This window comes from Lontra canadensis, unplaced genomic scaffold (assembly GCF_010015895.1).
Source record: "Lontra canadensis isolate GAN:19392208 unplaced genomic scaffold, GSC_riverotter_1.0 scaffold209, whole genome shotgun sequence".
Lineage (NCBI taxonomy): Eukaryota > Metazoa > Chordata > Mammalia > Carnivora > Mustelidae > Lontra > Lontra canadensis.
In genome coordinates, this window is record NW_022631203.1 from 671627 (window position 1) to 687137 (window position 15511).

Here is a 15511-nt window from a genome sequence, read left to right on the forward strand (position 1 = left end):
AAAAAAGATGTGCCTGGGTGGCTCAGTTGGTTAAGCATCCAACTCTTGATTTCAGCTCAGGTCATTGGGTCCTGGGATCTTACCCCAAGCCAGGCTCCAAGCTCAGCGGGGAGTCTGCTTCTCTCCCTCTCTCCCGCTGCCCTTCCCCCCTGCTCACATACTCTTGCTTTCTCTACCTCTAAAATAAGTAAATCTTGACAAAAATTTAAAGATAAAAAGTAAGCCCTGAAAACTAAATGGAAAATGAAATAAACAATGCAGAGGCAATGATCACAGAGAGGAACAATTCACAGTGATTACAACCAAGTTAATTGATTGTCTGTCCCTAACGGATAATATAACCAAAGGCCAGAAAGAACAGCAAAAAATACATATGCAAAAACAACAAAAATCTTAAAACTTTTTTTAATAATGAATTTAATATATTTCTAATAATCACACTGTTAGAGGCAGTGTTAACACTTTATTTTTTTTTAAACTTTTTTTTGTTTTTGGTTTTTTTTTTAATTTATTTTTATTTTTTATAAACATATATTTTTATCCCCAGGGGTACAGGTCTGTGAATCGCCAGGTTTACACACTTCACAGCACTCACCACAGCACATACCCTCCCCAATGCCCATAACCCTACCCCCTCCAACCCCCCTCCCCCCAGCAACCCTCAGTTTGTTTTGTGAGATTCAGAGTCACTTATGGTTTGTCTCCCTCCCAATCCCATCTTGTTTCATTTACTCTTCTCCTACCCCCTTAACCCCCCATAGTGTTAACACTTTATAATGAAACTGTTGTGTATATTGTTTTGTAGAATAAAAGTACATTGGCATTTGAAAGACTGAGATTTTTGTATGCGGAAAAAGATAGATGAAATTAAAGTAAAATCTTCTAGTTATCAATTTAAATAGAAATTGTCAATTAATTATCCTACATTACTATGATACAGGAGATAAAGACAATGAAACACATTAAAATACACCATGGGAATTCATTAAGAACATTGAGGAATTCAGGGGCACCTGGGTGGCTCGGTGGGTTGAAGCCTCTGCCTTCGGCTCGGGTCATGGTCCCAGGGTCCTGGGATCGAGCCCCGCATCAGGCTCTTTGCTCTGCAGGGAGCCTGCTTCCCCCTCTCTCTCTGCCTGCCTCCCTGCCTGCTTATGATCTCTGTCTGTCAAGTAAATAAATAAAATCTTAAAAAAAAAAGAAAATTGAGGAATTCAGAAACTCTAAGGCGAAAAGGACATGACCTAATTTCCTCAATAAATAAACACAAAATGGAGGCAGACTTACGAGACTCAAAATCAATAAATCCAAACATATGATACCATTTGGAATGAGAATTTTAAAATGAACTTGAAAAAGTTATGACACATTCAGAGATTATTTTTAATATATGTGCTGCTGAAGCAAGAATGTATTATTTTTAAAATGTACTCTTTAATAACTGTCGCCTGTTTCACCCATTGCCCACCCACTTCCCCTCAGGAGGTTTTCCATAGTTAATAGTCTGTCTTTTTTTCCTTTCTTCATTTGTTTTGCTTCTTAAAGTCTACATAGTAGTGACATCAAACGGTACTTATCTTTTTCTGACTTATTTCACTTAGCATTACACATATTAGCTCCATCCATATTTGCAACTGGTTAAGATTTCATTCTTTTCCATAGGTGAACAACATCCCATTGTGTGTGTGTATAAAAACCTACACACACACACACACATTTTCTTTATCCATTAATCTACTGATGGGCATTTGGCATTTGTGCTGCTTCCACAGTATACATACTATAAATAATACTGCAATAAACACAGGGGTGCATGCATCCCTCTGAATTAACGTTTTTGTATTTTTTGTGTGAATACCCAGTAATGCAATTACTGGATCACAGGGTACTTCTATTTTTAATTATTTGAAAAACCATCATAGCATTTGACACAGCAGCTGTACCAGTTTGCATTTCCACAAACGGTGCAAGAGTGTTCCCTTTCCTCCACATCCTCACTAACATTTCTAATGTTTTCAATTTCACCCATTCTGACAAGATGGTCTCTCACTCTAGTTTTGATTTGAATCTCCCTAATGATCCTTGATGTTGAACATCGTTTCATGCGTCTGTAGGCCATCTGTATATCTTCTCTGGAAAAATGTCTATCCATGTCTTCTGCACATTTTAATTGGATTATTCATTTTTTTAGGTGTTGAATTTTCTAAGTTCTTTAGGTATTGTCGGTACTAACCCTTTATCAGATATGTCACTTGCAAATATCTTCTCCTACTCCACAGGTTGACTTTTAGCTTTGTTGATTTTTCCCTTCACTATCCAGAAGCTTTTTAGTTTGATGATGTCCCTATAGTTTATTTCTGCTTGTTTCCCTTGCCTCAAGAGACATATCTAGTAAGAAGTCGCTACAGCCAATATCAAAGAAGTTAATACCTGTGTTCACTTCTAGGATTTTTATAGTTTCAGGTCTCACAGTAGGTCTTTAATCCATTTACAATTTATTTCTGTTTATGGTGTAAGAAAGTGGTCCAATTTCATTATTTTGCATGTTGCTATCCAGTTTTCTGAACACTTGTTGAAGAGACTTGTCTTTTTCCCATTGGATATTCCTTTTTGCTTTGTCAAAGATTAATTGACCATATAATTGTGGATTCATTTCTGTGTTTCGTTTTCTATTCTATTCTAATTTTATGCCAGTACCATACTGTTTTGATCACTACAGCTTTGTAAAATAACTTGACCAATTGTGATGCCTCCACCTATACTTTTCTTTTACAGGATTGCTTTGACTATTCAGGGTCTTTTGTGGTTCCATACAAATTGTAGGATTATTTGTTCCTGTGAAAAATAATGTTGCTGTTTTGACAGGCATTGCATTAAATGGATAGATTGCTTTGGGTACTATACACATTTTACCAATATCTGTTCTTTTAGTTCCTGAGCATGAAATGTCTTTCCATTCCTTTGTGTCATCTTCAATTTCTTTAATCAGTGTTTCGTAGTTTTCAGAGTACAGGACTTTCACCTCTTTGGTTAGATTTACTGCAAGGTATCTTACTGTTTACTATGTAATTGTAAATAGGACTGATTTCTTCATCTCTCTTTTTGCTACTTCATTTCTGGTATATAGAAATGGAATAATGTTTGTATATTGATTTTGTATCCAGCAACTTTACTGAATTATTTTATCAGTTCTAGCAGTTTTATGGTGTGGTATTTTAATTTAGCTACATATAGTACTCCATCATCTGCAAATAGTGAATGTCTGACTTCTTACTTGCTGATTTGGATGCCTTTTATTTATTTTTGTTGTGTGATTGCTGTGGCTAGCACTTCCAGTAAAATATTAAATAACAGTGGTGAAAGAGGACATCACTGTTGTGCTTCTGACCTTAGGGGAAATGCTCTCAGTATTTTCCCCATTAAGGATGATATTAGCTGTGGGTTTTTAGCATATGGACTTTATTATGTTAAGGTATGCTGCCCCCAAAGCTACTTCATTTAAGATTTTTAGCATGAATGGATGTAGCAGTTTGTCAAATGATTTTTCCACATCTACTGAGAAGATCAAATGCTTCTTATCATTTATTAATACAGTGTAGCACACTGATTTACTTGTGACTACTGAACCACTCTTGCAACCTAGGAATAAATCCCACTTGATTGTGGTGAATAATTTTTTTAATGTATGCTTAGATTCAACAGCGAATACTTTGTTGAGGATTTTTGCATCCATGCTCCTCAGAGATATTGGCCTGTAGTTGTCTGTTTCATGGTGTATTTATCTCATTTTTGTGTCAGGGTTATGCTGGCTTTTCTATCTTTTGTAATCATTTAAGAAGAGTAAGTAGTAACTCTTCTTCAAATGTTTGGTAGAATCCTCCCATGAAGCTATCTGGTCCTGGACTCTGTTGCAAGATTCTGGATTACTGATTCAATTTCTTTGCTGGTGATTGGGCTGTTCAAATTTTCTTTTTTTCCTGCTTCAGTTTTAGCAGTTGGTATGTTTCTAGGAATTTATCCATCTCTTTTAGGTTGTCCAGTTAGTTAACATACAGTTTTTCATACTATTCTAATAATTTGTATTTCTCTGCTGTTGGTTGGTATTTCTCCACTTTCACTTACAGTTTTATTTGGGTTCTTTCCCTTTTCTTTTTGGTATGTCTGGCTAGAGATTTGTTAATCTTATTGATATTTTCAAAGAACCAGCTCCTGGTTTCATTGATCTCTTCTACTGTTTTCTTAGTTTCTGTATCATTTATTTCTGCTCTATTCTTTTATTATTTCCTTCCTTTTACAGGTCTTAGGCTTCCTTTGTTGCTTCTCTTCTAGTTGCTTTAGGTACAAAATTAGGTTGTTTGAGATTGCTCCTGTTTCTTGAGGTAGGCCTGTATAGCTACATACTTCCCTCTTAGGACTGCTTTTGCTGCATCCCAAACACTTTGGTAGTTGTGTTTTAATTTTCATTTGTTTCCATGTATTTTTTAAACTTTTTATTTCCTGGTTGACCCATTCATTGTTTGCTACCATGTTATTTAGCCTTCATGTACTTGTGTACTTTCCAAATTATTTCTTGTGGTAGACTTCCAAGTTTCATATTGTGGTCAGCAAAGGCATATAGTATGACAGCAATCTTCTTGTATCCTGTTGATGCCATTTTTTAAAAAGATTTTATTTATTTATTTGACAGACAGAGGTCACAAGTAGGCAGAGAGGCAGGCTGGGGGGTGGGGTGGGACGGCAAGCAGGCTCCCTGCCGAGCAGACAGCCTAATGTGGGGCTTGATCCCAGGACTCCGGGATTGTGACCTGAGCTGAAGGCAGAGGATTTAACCCACTGAGCCATCCATGCACCCCAACAGAGGCCATTTTTTGTGACATAATATGTGATCTATTTTAGAGAATGTTCCATGTACACTTGAAAAAAATGTGTATTCTGCTCTTTTAGAATGGAAAGTTCTGAATACATCTGTTACATCCATCTGGTCCAGTGTGTCATTCAAAGCCATTATTTTCTTGTTGATATTCTGTTTGGATGATCTGCACATCGATGTTATGTGGAGTGTTAAAGTCCCATACTATTTTTTATTGTAGTACTACTGATTAGTTCCTTAATGATTGCTATTAACCATTTTATGTATTTGGGTGTTCCCATCTTGTGTGCATAAATATTTATAACTTTTCTATCTTCTTGATGGATTGTCCCCTTTATTATACAGTACCATTACTGTGCCTTATGGCAGTCTCTGCTTTAAAATCTAGTTTGTCCAATACAAGTATTGCTACTCCAGCTTTCTTATGACACCCATTTGCATGACAAACATTTGTCCATCCTCTCACTTCCAATCTGCAAGTGTCTTTAAGTCTATAATGAGTTTCTTGTAGGTAACATAAATATGTTATGTATTTATTGTTTGTTTGTTTATCTATTTGACAGAGAGAGAGAGAGAGCACACAAGCAGGGGGAGCAGCAGAGGGAGAGGGAAAAGCAGGCTCCCTGCTGAGTGGGGAGCCCAATGCAGAGGCTCAGTCCTGGGACCCTGGGATCATGACCTGATCTGAAGGCAGACAATTAACTGACTGAGCCACCCAGGTGCCCCAGTCTGCTTTCTTTTATATGTTTTGATACTGTAAATCTTTTGACTGGAGCACTGAGTCCATGTACAAAGTAATTATTAATAGATAAGTATTTATTGCAATTTTATTCCTTGTTTTGTAGTTGTTTCTGGAAATTTTCTGTTCCTTTATTGTATTTCTCTCAGGTTTCGCTTATTTTCTTTAGTGATATATTTGGATTTCTTTTTCTTTATCATTAGCATATTTAGTAATGGTTTTTGATAGATAGTTACCACTAACTTTCTATGTAACCTCTTCTGCAAATAGCAGTTTATTTTAAGTCTATGCTCATTCAAGTATCAATTCATTCTTTCTTCCTCTCCTCCTCATGTTTTAGGTATATGTCATTATATTTTATACCTTTTTTGTGTGTGAATTCCTTGGCTGTCTTTTTACAGGAATATTCGTTTTACTGCTTTTGTGCTTCCTGACTTAATACTGTCATTTTTGGTCTCTCCTTTCCAAAGAGTCCCCTTTAATATTTCTTGCAGAGCTGGCATAGTGGCCACAAACTCCCTTTAGTTTTTCTTTGGGAAACTCTTTCTCTCTCCTTCTATTTCAAATAACAGTGTTGCTAAATTGAGTCTTGGCTGTGTCTTGCTATGGATCTCCTTTGGTTCATTTTGTTGGAGGAATCTCTGCGCTTCCTGGATCTGAATACCTGTTTCCTTCCCCAAATTAGGGAAGTTTTTTGCTCTTATTTCTTCAAATTAAATTTCTGCCTCCTTTTTTCACTCTTCTTCTGAGATCCCTATAACGCAGATGAAGTGTCTGATGAAGTCACTGAGTTCCCTAAGACTGCTCTCATTTGGAATAATTTTCTTCTCCTTTGCTGAGCTTGGTTACTTTCCATTACTGTGTCTGCCACGTAGTTAATTTGTTCCTCAGCTTCCTCTAGTCTGCTATTTTTTTCCAGCAAGTGCATTTTAAATTTCATTTATTTTGTTCTTCAGCTCTGATTGATTCTTTTATATCTCTTTGTGAAGTGTCTCACTGATATCCTCCACACTCTTCTCAAGTCCACTGAGTATCTTTATGATCATTACTTTACATTCTCTATCAGCCATATTACTTATATCTGTTTTGCTTAGGTCTCTTGCTATGATTTGGTCTTGTTCTTCCATGTGGAACATATTTCTCTGTCTTCTCATTTTGTTTCTGTGTCTGCTTCTGTATGTCAGTAGAGTTAGCTATGTCTCTTGCTTTTGAAGGTAATGGCCTTAAGAAAAAGAGATCCTGTAGTGCCCTGCAGTGCAGTGTCCAGAGCCTAGCATTTCAGGGACTATGTCCTATATGTGTTGCGTGTGCTCTGCTGTTGAGTCTTGGCTTCTTTTTCCTTCAATCCAGTTGTCTGCAGAGGTTCTCTTTGCTTATTGTGAGCAGTGTTTGGTCCCCAGTAGGTTGGGGCACATTTTAGCATGATGTGCAGTGGTCTCCTTGTGAAATGAGATCTGCACCCAGCACCTCTGGAACTGAGGTCCTAAAAAACACATAGGTTGGGAGATGTGGTATTGGCAAGGTTTGCTCCTATCTTCTGGGCGAGGGGCTTGCAGCACTAGGACTAAGTATAGCATGACTGGGAAGCGAGAATCCACAGGAGCACGGTGGATGAGGGGATGGGCAGGGCTTGGTATAAGATGTTAAGTAAAGAGTGTCTGTGGTGCTCTGGTTCCCGCAAGTGGCCACTATTCATACCTGGGGGTAGGGGAGGGAATTAGTGCCTGCCATCTCCTTTGTTCCTGGAGAGGTCTCCCTATGATCCCTGTCTCTCAGGGCCATTCTCTGAGATGAGTAAACAACTACCTCCCAAATGCCCTTGGTGTTTTTCAAACTGCTGCTTCCAGGCTATATCTCTGGAGTTTGTCCTGCCAGTTGTCACATCATTTTCTAGATTACTTAAGCTGATGTGAGTGTTATCTAGGTGTATCTGTGGGATGAGGTGAGCTTAGAATCCTACTACTATGTCATCTTTCCAACCAACCTCATATGCAGAGATATTTTAACACTGACCATGTACCTGGTATTAGGGAATTTTTATGTATGATAATTTTTTAAAGAGTTCCAGTTTTTAAGAGATACATGCTAATATTTTTACAGATGAAATATGTCTCGGATCTGCTTCAAAATATTCCAGGGGTGGGTAAAGATGAAAGAAGATTTGCCAGGATTTGATTTTGTTGAAGCTCAGGGACAGGAATATATTATATACGTTACATTACATTTATGTTATATTATGCTATATTACATCATTGTATTTCACACTGTTTTCTGTACTTTTGTAAATGTTTGAAATTCTCCAAAATAAAAAACTTTCTAAAACTTCCATGAAACTTATGATATATCCCATTATCTGTCAACAGCATTTTTCAGTTGAAATGAGGGCAGTTTACTAATATTGATAAAAGGCAAGAATAGAAGAAAGCATTTTAGAATTCCAACTTTAATATTATATCTCTTCCTTACTCTGTACTCTCTATCCTTTCATTCAACAAACATTTTCTTAAAAAGATTTATTTATTTGAGAGAGAGAAAGCATGAGTGGAGGGAGGGGCAGAGGGAGAAGCAGACTCCCTGCTGAGCACGGAGCATGATCCCAGGACCCTCAGATCATGATCTAAAGAAGTCGGACACTTAACTGAGACAACCAAGCACCCCTCAACAAACATTTTCTAGTGCCTAATGTACAATTTAGGTGCTGGGTTACTAAAATGATTAATATATAATCCATATCCTCAAGGAATCACAGTCTAGTAGAGAAGATAAATATATAATACAAAAAGAGCCCACAGTGATGAATTTTATAATACAGGTAGGTACAGAGTGCTAACGGATCCACCACCCTAACTAGACGAGGCCTTTGCTGCCTGATTGGTAAAATAATGGAGAGAGGAGAGACTTCAGAGTAAGAATGAGTGTCAATTTTAAAATGCTATAATACTACTTATCTCATAGGAACAAACAGAGAAAAGGGGCTCATGTATTTTAATTATAACCATCATCATCATTTCCATCATCACCAATCTCCTAGCCAAAGGCCACCACTCCATTCTCATCTAATTCCAACCAACTGTAATTACCACTGTCAACCTAAAAGCATTCTTTTGTCAGATTACTACTGTGCTCAAAAAAATTGGTGTCCTCTTGCCTAAAACACTATTTAAAACCATTTTGTATTCTATATTCTCCATAATCTATCTCCAATCCATACAGACAGTCTTATTTCCCACTATTCCCCAACAATTAGCCTTAATTTCTTTTTTTAATTTAAATTCAATTTTTAAATTTAATTTAAATTTTTTTAAATTTAAATTCAATTAGCCAACTTATACTACTTATACATCATTAGTTTCAGATGTAGTGCTAAATGATTTATCAGTTGTGTATAACACCCAGTGCTCATCACATCATGTGCCCTCCTTAATGCTCATCACCCAGTTACCCCAACCACCCACCCACCTCCACTCTTGCAACCCTCAGTTTGTTTCCTATAGTTAAAAGTTTCTTACGGTTTTTCTCCCTCTCTGATGACTTCCCATTCAGTTTCCCTCCTTTCCCCAATGGTCTTCTGCCCTGTTTCTTGTATTTCACATATGAGTGAAACCATATGATAACTGTCATTCTCTGACTGACTTACTTCACTCAGCATAACACCCTCCAGTTCCACCCATGTCAATGTAAATGGTAAGTATTCATCTGTTCTGATGGCTGAGTAGTATTCCATGTACATATATGCCACATCTTCCTTATCCATTCCTCTATCCATGGACATCTCAGCTCTTTTGACACACTGGCTAATTGTGAACATCGCTGCGATGAACACTGGGGTACAGGTGCCCCTTTCTTTCACTATATTTGTATTTTTGAGGTAAATACCTAGTAGTGCAATTGCTGGATCATACAGTAGCTCTATTTTTAACTTCTTGAGAAACCTCCATACTGTTTTCCAGAGTGGCTACACCAGCTTGCAATTCCTACCAACAGTGTAAAAGGGTTCCCCTTTCTCTGCATCCTAGCCAACACATGTTGTTTACTTTCTTGTTAATTTTAGCCATTCTGACTGGTGTGAGGTGGTATCTCATTGTGGTTTTGATCTGTATTTCCCTGATGCCAAGGCATGTGGGGCATTTTTTTATGTGTCTGTTGGCCATTTGGATGTCTTCTTTCTAGAAATGTTTGTTCATGGCTTCTGCCTATTTCTTGGTTGCATTATTTGTTCTTTGGATGTGGAGTTTGATAAGTTCTTTATAGATTTTGGATAATAGCCCTTTATCTGATATGTCATTTGCAAATATCTTCTCCCATCTTACTAATTTTGACAATGCACAATTCTGAAGTTCAGTGATAATTTCCCAGTGTATAATTTACTACAGATAAGATATTGCTACCTTGTTTCTCTTAAACCTACAAGGGAAGTTCTGAACACATATTACATTACATCAAAATAATACTCTAGATTATATGACCAGAATCCCTCTTTTTACCCACATTGAACATCTTGAATGTGGAGACGACCAGAGGGAATTTCAAAAAATGAGAGGTAAAAGTCATTTACAATCATACACAATGAAAATCTACTTCCTAGATAAATAAATTAATTTGAAAACTTCACCCTAAAGATATCTTTTTGTTGTTGTTGTTTTTTGATGGAGAGAATGTAGGTGTGTGTGAAGTAGAGGAAGTAGAAAGGAGAAATGGGTAATTGCTACTAAACAAAAAAAATGGAATAAAGTAGTAATTACAATTTGATTAGCAACTTAAGAATTTCAAAGTGTCCAAAAAAATTGGAAAGTATTCATATCTAGTAATATCACTTACTTGAGCATCAGGATACCTGTGTTTAATCCCAGTTCTGTTCTTAAACAACTACATAATCTCTGGGCCAAAGTCTCCCTATTTATAAAATGAAGGACCTCAAGCAGACAATTTCTTAGGACCCTTAGAATTATATTGTCCAATATGGTAGCCACTACCAACATATGCTATTTAAATTTATATTTCAATTAAATTAATTTAAATTAAATTAAATTTCAATTAAATAAAATTGAGAATGCAGTTCTTTCATCCCCTAACCACATTTAAAGGCCTCAAAAGATAAATGTGACTCTAGTCGCCACCACACCTGACAGCACCAAAACAGAACATTTCCATCACTGAAGAAGTTTTATTGGGTTGCACTGCTTTAGAGCTCCAACATTACGTTTTTCTTATGATTCTATCAGAAAGAAGAGATTAAGATTTCAATGAGATATATGCACCTACATATTTACTGCAGCATTATTCACAATTGCCAAGATATGGAAACAACTCAAATGCCTATCAATAAACACATGAAAAAGAATGTGGTACATATACAAAATGGAGTATTATTCAGCCCAGAGACAGAATGATCTCCTGCTATTTGTTTTTTCTGTTTTTTTTTTAATTTTTTATTTCTTTTCAGCATAACAGTATTCATTGTTTTTGCACCACACCCAGTGCTCCATGCAATCCATGCCCTCTCTAATACCTACCACCTGGTTCCCGCAACCTCCCACCCCCCACCCCTTCAAAACCCTCAGATTGTTTTTCAGAGTCCATAGTCTCTCATGGTTCACCTCCCCTTCCAATTTCCCTCAACTCCCTTCTCCTCTCCATCTCCCCTTGTCCTCCATGCTATTTGTTATGCTCCACAAATAAGTGAAACCAGATGATAATTGACTCTCTCTGCTTGACTTATTTCACTCAGCATAATCTCTTCCAGTCCTGTTATTTGTAACAATACAGATGGACCTTGAGCACATGATGCTAAGTGAGATAAATCAGAGAAAGACAAGTACTGTATGAAATCATTTATATGTGTAATCTAAAAAGTCAAACCTGTAAAAAATGGTAAAATGGTAGTAACCACGGGACGGAGGTAGATAAGCTTGATGGTGTTTAAGTGTACAAACTTGTAACAAGTAAAAAAAAAACAATAGAGATTGAAAGCACAGTACAATGAATACAGATAATATTGTACTATAATTATATAATATGATAAGTATCATTACAATGGCAATCATATTATAATATATAAATATATCAAAGTAACACACTGTATATCTTTAACTTACACAATGTTACATGTCAAGTTTATTTGATAAAAAATTATTTACATGGTTTCTGCTTTTACACATACCAATCTTTTTTTTTCATTTTTTTAAATTTAATTTTATTTTTGTGTGTGTGTTCCAAAATTCATTGTTTATGCACCACACCCAGTGCTCCATGAAATACATGCCCTCCTTAATACACACATATCAATCTTAACTCTACATCCATCTACTTAAGGTTTATGCTGACCTAAAGACAGCAGAAGAAAGAGCTGGATGTTTTTCATGCTACTGCAGAGGAATATAATGGCATTATACTTTCAAGAAAGTAAAAAGAAAATTTAAACATTAGTGATTTTATTCTTACACAGGAATGGTTGTGAACATGATTTAAATCTATAAATCAGAGAATAGTCTTATAAAATCATAAAAACAAACATACATATATATATATAAAATTCTACATTTTTCCCATTCTTTAAACAAAGATTAGTCAAGCACAATGCTAGGTACTAGGAATATAAACATAAAAAAAATATGCTCTTACCTCTCCCACACCCCATCTCTGAGGAAACTCACCATCACTTTTCTAACCTTGTATCTGTTCATTACTCTCCTTCAGGTACTCTTTGAGTATAAACTCAACTGGTTGCCTGTCTCCATGTCATTACCCCTATTAATACCCTCTGTAATAAAATCCTGGCCATTCTTAAGAACTACTTGTTATGACACTACTTATGTAGTCTTTCCTAACTTAATTATATTTGTTTTGTCACTCTATTTTGAACCCTACAGACTGCATTTCACTTGATGACAAGGACTCTCAGCAGTGTTGTAGCCATTTACCCCAGGCTTGTACCAAGGCTACCTTTTAGTATAAATTAGTAACAGCCAAATACCAGGTCAAAATAACCTATCTTTGGACAAATGTAAGATCCAAGGACTAAAATATGACGTAATCATATCATCTTTATCCATGCTTTAGATTTTTATTGGGACTACAAATCATCACATTTCTGATGTGTTAGAACTTAGAACAAGGGGTAAAAATGAGCATATTCAAGATAACCTCTCTGTTTATACATTATTATGTATTATCCCACAGGTTTAAAATTAGAAAAAAGCCAGCTTTGGCATGAAACAGATCTTTCATCTGAAATTTCTTACAATATGAAACACAAGGTTTATGAAATACTAATGTGGCATAATTTATTAACTATCACCAGAAATCTACTAATAAACCCAAAATCCATTAGATACTATATTTTTGCTTATTTGACATGAAAACTGTCAAATCATGAATTTGCTTATTTTTCTCTCAGCCCTGAACTGACATTTTTGTTAAAAACAAAGAGTATCACCTGGGAAAAATACTGAAGCTTTCTCCTTGTACTATAAACATAAGGCTGCTTTTTTTGATAGTTATCCACTACTGTCTAGCATTTTTCTAAAACAATATATATATATAATAAATATATGAATAGCAGTTTTATTAGTTCTAGTCTAACAATACTATGGGGACACATGATGATCAAGCATGATCCCAAAGTGAAATAAAGGGGATGAGGACACTTTCAAAGAAAAATATTTTTATACAATGACATCAAACTTGGCCAATATTAAGATATTTTTAAAGAGAGGAGTTAAGATGGTGGAAGAGTAGGAGGATTCAGAGCTTCTCATCCCTCCAATACAGCTATATAGTTATCAAATTCTTCTGAACACCCAAAAAGTCAATGAGAGGTCTAAGAGAACAAAAACTGCAAAATCAATCTACCAGTTGAAAAGCAACCACCTCTTGGAAGGTAGGAGGTGTGGAAGCTCACTTGGGGGAGACATAGCTGTGGATGCAGTGGTGGGGGAAAAGACTGCTTGGAGCATATGCAATGTATGAGAAGCAACTGGGGACAAAATCTGAACTTTTACGTTCTCTATTGTGGGGGACATTCCTGGATTAAGGGTGCTCAGGTGGCAGGGAGGGGCAGAATACCAGGAGTGACAGGGTGGTCTGAGGTTCCCCTGGGTTGCAGGAAGAATGGGTGGCACCAAGGTGCTGAGCTATTTCCACTTATAGGAGCCAGCAAGCCCGCAGAGAACAGCGAATCTTGGTATAGGGTTTCTGCTATAAACTGCCAACTGCCAAGTGGTCATGTGACTGCTTTTCTAGGACAGGCTGGCAAGTGTGGCAAGACTCTCCCCTAGAGGAACCGTGTGGGTCTGTGGCACCAACATCCATGGAATTTGGAGTTTTGACCTGGTCACACACCTGAGAGGCTTGGACATGCACAGGGTGAATCCAGGGTAGATGGAAACTAGAGAAACAAATAGGGTGACTGATTCCTTTTCTGTGAGGGCTCATTGAAGGGCTACAGAGGAGCGTGCAGCCATTTTCATCCAAGGCTACAGAAGAGCATGCAGCCATTTCCGTCCCACCCATCAGTGCTAAAAGGCTTCAGGGAGCAAAAGAGTGCCACCTCCTGGAGGCCAGGGACTTATACCCAAGCCTCAGGTCCCTGCAACCTGCGGAAGCATTTCCACTGAAACAAGTAGCCTGAGAATCAGTGTAGCAGGCCCTTCCCCCAGAAGAACAGCACAAACAACTAGTTGGCACCAAGTTTTTTGATCATACAGTGCTGCAAAGCTTCAGCGCTAGAGGGGATAGGATTGAGCTTCCGTTTTACTTGTATTATTTCTTTTACTTTTAAGATCTTTTATTTTCTTATATTTTCCAATTCCTTTTAAGTTTCTGTTACTATTTTATTTATATATGTACGCTTTGTATATCTATATAAAGATATATTATTTTTGGTCTACTTTATTTATTTATCCTTATTTTGGAATGTAGATTCTTTTAACAAGCAGACCAAAACACACACAAGATCTTTTTTTTTTTTCTTATTTTGTGTTTTTGTTTTTCTTTTGTTTTTGTTGTTTGTTTCTGTTTTTTGTTTTGGGTTTTTTTAATTCTTTTTTTTTCTTCCCTCTTTTCTTTTCTAGACAAAATAATGAGATGGAAGAATTCACCCCAAAACAAAGAACACAAGCTAGAACTCACAGCCAGGAATTTATTCAATACAGACACAAATAAGATGTCTGAACTAGAACTTAAAACAATTATAAGGATACTAGCTAGACTTTAGGACACTAGAGAATCCCTTATTACAGAGATAAAAGAACTAAAATCTATGCAGGCTGAAAATAAAAATGCTGTCACTGAGATGCAAACACAAATAGAGGCCATAAAAACAAAGGAGAAGAATGAATCAGTGATACGCAAGATAAAATTAAAAAAAATAATGAAGCCAAAAAGAAGAGTAAAAGAAAGGTGATGAACCATGAAGGTGTACTTAGAGAACTCAGGAACTTAGTAAAACATAGCACTCATATCATAGGAGTTCCAGAAGATTAAGAGAGAGATAAAGGGGCAGGTTTACTCAAACAAATTAAGTTTGAATAGGGAAGTACACAGATATCAAAAACCAAGAAGCACAGAGACTCCCACTAAATTAAACAAAAGCCAGCCATTGCAAAGGCATATCATAGTCAAACACACAAACACAGCAAGGAAATAATTCTGAAAGCAACAAGGGGAAAAAAGTCCTTAACCTACAAGAAAAGACAGATCAAGTTCACAGCAGATGTGTCCACAGAGACTTGGCAGGCCATAGAGCAGCGGAAGAAAATATTCATCATGTTGAATGGGAAAAATATGCAGCTAAGACTTCTTTAACAAACAAGGCTGTCATTCAAAACAGAAGGAGAGAAAAAAAATTTTCAGATGAGCAGAAACTAAAGGAGTTTGTGACCACTAAACCAGCCCTGAAAGAA